Below are 6,000 nucleotides of genomic sequence, written 5' to 3'. Positions count from 1 at the left end.
ATCCCTAATCCTTTTTTGTTTTTTAGTCTAAACTAAGATGTGTAAAAAGTAAAAATTACACTGACTTCATTGCATAGTGCATTGAATAGCTTTTCTGAAGAACTAATGTGCATTAACATGCCACCAGTGCATCTGAGGTAACATAGAAAACAATGGGTGCGGGTGTTTTGGCACGCTGTTGAGTAAACAGCTTGTGATCCAAATAACATAAAGATGGGAGATATTTTCTTCACAATGCACCGCTTTAAGAGTGTCGTCACTGTTGCTGCAACAAGGAGTTGTGGAGCTATATAGTTGCAACCGTAACGGGGTCACCTGTAAATACATCTCATAAACAGATTCTGAAAGTTGTTCTACAGGATAATAATTAAAGTAATGATTGTTTTAATGAAGTGTTGTTAAGAATTTCTAGGACTGACTTTGACATGAGGTGAAATCGGCATTCGCAGTGTGTGATACTGGACATGACTGATATAGTTTGTGTTAGAACATGCTGGAAGAAACCAGATGATGAAAGCTTTTATGGGTTTACTTAATATATCCCCTGTTAGGTGTGAAGTGCATGTGCTTCTGCATATTTGTCTATTTGTGTGCATTATGTGGTTTTGTCTATTTTTAAGTGAGCTGAAAAATCACAAGCGTTTATGTGTCTGTGTGTGAATTTGGAGTTTAAAAGCCTCCTACTATGTGCATGTGTGGTGGATGTTTGTGACTGAATGATTGTCACACATCTCACCATCTGCACAAGAGCAGACGCAGCGCTAGCAAACAGCCTTTTTTCCTCCACCCCTCGCTGTGAATTCCTTACATTCACGAGACCTGAGGGCAACTCGGAATGAGAGCGCTCGGCACAAGTGTGTTATGTTTCCCCTGCTCTCCTTTTTACAGCCCTCTCCTATGTCTGTCAGAAGTGTGTGTGTTTGTGTGTCTCTAATTCATGGCTTCTTTTCTTAAAGTGCTGTAAAGAGTGAGTGTAACTAAGTATAATGTAGCCGCAGAGCTCCTATGCAGCTGTAAATAACGTGGTAAAAGGTGGCAAGGGTGGGAGGGCCCTGAATGTATTGCTTTTTATATTGCTCCCATGTGCAGGAATATGCACATACATATTTAAGCCAAGCCACACACAAACACACACACACATACTGCACACACACGCCCTTTACACATAGATGATTACATAAGAGAGAAACAGTGTATGTTAGTGTGTGTGAGAGATAGAGTGTGCGTTGAGGTTAGGGGTCCTTACTCTCACTGCGGCTTTTAGCTACTTGAGACTCTGCAGGTACATGCTGACAAAATTAACCCCCGCCGCCCCCCCTCCCTCCCCCAACAACCCAACTTTCTTAGTTTTCCCTAACACACCTTCTTCTGTCACTTTCTCTCTCGAGCCCCTGGTATACACAGGAACTTTATCTCCTTTCATCAAGTCAGTCTTTACTCTGGTCCTTTTCTAAATGAGAATCGTTCATTGACACAGACTGACGCTGAAATACAGCAGATGACAGCAAACAAACAGGAGGGAAAGGTTCTACAAGTCTCAAGTCCTGTATGTCAATATAAAGCAATATTAATTTAGCATTAAAATGCAGCAACATTTGTATGTCTGTGACGGGATGAGATAAAAAGACAGAGGGTCGTGACCTCAGCACTTTGTAAATTGCTTTGTGATTCAATCACATACGGTTATCTACAAAAACATTAGAGGAAAAGTAAAAAAATGTTTTTACTGTAGGTTTTTAAAGTGTTTGCCGCTGGCAAAAGCAGTATTGAACAAACAGTCCCAAACCCCAAGGTATTCAATTTACTTAAGTGTAAGAGGAGGCAAAGCCACAAATCTTCACGTCTGAGATCCTGTAACCATCAAATATTTTGATTTTTTTCTTGAAAAATAACTTAAACCATTAATTGATTATCAGAATAGTTCATTTTCTGTCAATTGACAAATCTATTAATCGACTAATCATTCCAGCTTTACACTTGACATACGTTCCAGCGAAGAAGAAGACAAGTGTGAAATGGCTGCGTGTGCAAATATCGGATTTAAACATTGGTTTCAACCTGGGCAAATGCTTTATTGGTTTGGGCAGTAAGAGGATGTATCTTGAATTGGCAAAAATTACTTTGAAGGTGCAAGGTGGTTATGCTGGATAACAGTCCAATAAGCATTTGACTTTTCCCCTACGGTTTTATTTTGGGAAAACTATGTGACCAGAGGATTTTCACCACGTATGCAGTCACCATCACACCTTCCGAGTTAAAGGTTTGGTGTGTTTTACACAAATGAGTTTCTATGTCATCCAAATTCGTCTACAGACAAGTGAATTTATAGTCTGCTGTCATGGAGAGGGACGAAACCTGACTATTCATACAAATGGGGATAACAGAGCCCACTTTCGGATAGTCTCTCCCCAAAGGCATTCATGGTGTTGTTCTCAGTTTTACATACAAAAAGGGACATAGGCTTGAGAGGGAGGTTTAAATCATGCCTACTTTGCCTCCACCTACCCATCTAATCACTGAGTTGAGTGGTTATGCTTGTTTTGGAAAGTAACATACACTGATGGATGCAGCGAACTGACGCATTAACAGTAGTAATGCTTTGAAATCACATAAATTCAGGTCAGAGAAAAAACTTAGCGTGGTTGGAGAGTTTTTAGTTTTCGTGATTGTGATTAAAGCACAGAAACTGTCTCTGTCTTTTTGTGGAAATCCAAAGTGAATGGTGTTTAACAACCAACTTACATTATGCATCAGATTCCTTTTTCATTCATCATTGGTTTAATCAGGCTTCCCCAACAATGACCCTCAGGCCAAACTCAGCTCTCCAAAACATACTTGCTTGTTCCTCTACAGGGTTTATGAGAACAAGGCTTTCCTTTTAGTCTGTTTTTGACAAATTTAAATGACATCAGGGGTTTCCCAAAATCTTTCAAAAGCCATCTAACGACAGCATGGAATGACCCAAGCTGCTCTGTATTTTGTTCCAAATTTCTCTTCCTATTGTTGTCATTTTATTTGGGAGACTATTATTTTAGGTAAGAGCTTCAGGATTAAAACGAATTTTAAGGTGGTTTGTTTTCCAGAAGACTCATTTTCTAACTGAGGTCAAACATTCTGTTAGAAGAAGCAATCGTAATTTGTGGAGGTTAATAAAACATTTTTATTTTCTTACAACCATAAAACAATAAAAAGTTCAAAACTTTCAAATTTCAGTTTTCACTATAGAAAGTCAATTTTCACTTTCTCCTTTAAACTTTGGCTGTGTCGTGTCCACTCTCTCAAATACAGTAAATTTCTCCAGTAGTTAATAGTTATAGAATATATTTTCTCAAAGGAATATATATTTTGAGTTATATCAAGATGATATTTACTTGTGACTGGGACAAATGGGGACTGCATCATTTGAGAAACTCAACCCTATCACAAAGATGTAAATATTGGATTAATCTGCGAAAGCCCAGATTACATCCAGTGTCAGCATCTTTACAATTCTCACTTTCTACAATGTCTGGTAATGGAAACTATGGTATGGTTTAACTAAGTTTCTATGGACAGATGTATGTGCTCTTTCGCTGTTTATCTTAAATACACAAGCTAGCAAGACTGGTCCCCCAAAAAACTACATAGTGTAGGTGGTAGGGGTCTGAATGTTGGCACTGGATGTAAATTGTGGGATACGTAATTGTCCAATATGGAGTTAATTACTAGGTATATCCGGCTAGTACAACCATACCGGTAGAAATATTAGACCGAACTTTGAAACCCTATATTTCTTTTAATGCCAGTGTATTTTCAACATTCAGTGTCAAAAATGAATTACTATGATACCCGTGCTTTGGTAACTGTAATTAACATTGCACAACTTAAGATAACCCAACTCCAGTTGCCTGCATGTAAATTGAAGGACCTTTGTGCCCATGCCTCAATCTCCGCAACCTAAGTTTTCCTTTTGCTTCGGTAAGTAAAGGCACATTACCACCTCCACTGGAACTAAACGTTGGCATTGGACGTAAATTGTGAACAGCAGAATTGTCAAATATGAATGTAATTTTCTTCTTGGCTACATTGAGGTTGACAGCATGAGTGTTATTAATATTTTTCTACTTCTTCTTTTCCCCAAAAATTGCCATTTGTCCTGCATCCCATATTGACCATGACATCTAAATGTCAAAATATTTGGAACTGCTGAATTAGAAACGTCAGGGGTACTTTATGCGAACAACTGTGCAAGATTTGATCATTCATTTTAAAGAGGCAGTGTATGAATAAGTGGTACAGCAACAGAGAGAAACTGTACATAACATACTGAATCATAAACACATTAAAAAGTGGCAGTGTTAAACTGCCATTTGAGGCTTAATTACTGCAAACACATACGTAACGTTTTAAAAGGGGTTCCGAAAGGAGGTGAGAATTTATTCTTTGCTATTGACAGTGATGATTGTGTGATGTTACACAAGAACTGATAATACTGTACACACAAACATGTCTGTGCATGCACACATTTATACATCCATGGGCATGCAAAGGCTCTTGTGGACCTAATTACACACCCAGGCGTCTTTGCAGTTACTGTTGAGGTTAGATTATGGTCATCATGGCCTTCCTTAAGGGGACGTGACTCATTAGATAAACACATGATTAAGCCAGTGCTCACATTAACACTTCACATCACAGCCTGTTAAGTATTCACCAGCATACTGGATAGTACTGTGTACTGAAGACACAGAAATGTTATGGGTACTTGTGATTAATGGACCACACTCCTCAAAAGGTAAGCATTGTTTGAAAACAACCTCCTAAAAGCTGAGGGTTTTCTGAAAAACTTGACAGAATTGTCAACGTTCACTAAAACCTTTATTTCTCAGCCTCTGAAGGATATAGGAACATGAAATTAAAAGCATTTGAAAGCTTAAACCTGTGGCTTTTATCGTGAACTATTGCCTTTGCCCTAATGTTTGTCGACATATTTTTAAAAACTCAGTGAACAAAAAAAATGAACTGAACTGAAAATGTTGACAAATGTGCTTGTTGTTTCCAGCCATATTTTCAATTTTAAAAAAGTGGTAGTGCAGTAACTTTAACTGTATAACTAGTTTGTTCATTGTACACATTTAGTGCTTTGGCAAGCATGTCCGTCGACATCTTTAGTGACATGATGATAATGACAAACACTAATTGTGTACACTAAACAAACTGCAATATTGTTACAGTATATAATCCTCATCCTCAAACATGTCTCTCACCCACTGAGCCTTGGCTAGCGGGTCAGCGGGGCACGTCGAAGTCTGAATCTGAATCTTATAAGTTATTGTTCTTGTTTTCACCCAAATAACTGTTACACTCTCCTTCAATATCGCTCCCCTGTCTCAGGTCATCAGCCACTGTCTGAGGCACAATCTTAAAAACTTTTTTGTGGTCTAAAGCTGCAAAACTCACACGAAATGCTGTACATTTCCCATAATGCATTTTGCCCTCCCAACATGTATTTCGTCGGTCACTTGTCTTGAAAACAATGAGATCTTATAAAACTTGCCTTCGCCTCTGAAGGGAAGAGCTCTCAAACGTCGCACCCAGTCTGAAAGGGATATATACGCATATGTTGCATCGGGTCTTAATTTAAATGGTTCCTTTACTCACTTAATGTCAGTTCGGATACCACGCAATAAAATGAGAAGTTTACTGAGAAAAAATTTACCTGTGTAATCTTTCCAATCAAAAGTGTAATCTCTTAAGAATGAATTAGTATGAAGACTTTTTTTAACATTTATACAGCACAATGTTTGCTTATCCAAATCATAAGAGAGGCTATTAATCATTTTTGATGGATGACATTCATCCAGAGTCTCAAAAAAACATCAGACTTTGTGTAAATCTCCATGATATCTGATGATGAATGAATGACTGACAATGAAAAATGTCTTGCCCAATCAAACCTTTTATATTACATATACTTTCTTGGTCAGAACTTCACCTTCACCTACATAACTAGTGATTGTA

The sequence above is a fragment of the Xiphias gladius genome, chromosome 18 (assembly GCF_016859285.1).
Source record: "Xiphias gladius isolate SHS-SW01 ecotype Sanya breed wild chromosome 18, ASM1685928v1, whole genome shotgun sequence".
In the NCBI taxonomy this organism is placed as follows: Eukaryota; Metazoa; Chordata; class Actinopteri; order Istiophoriformes; family Xiphiidae; genus Xiphias; species Xiphias gladius.
This window is presented reverse-complemented; position numbering follows the sequence as displayed.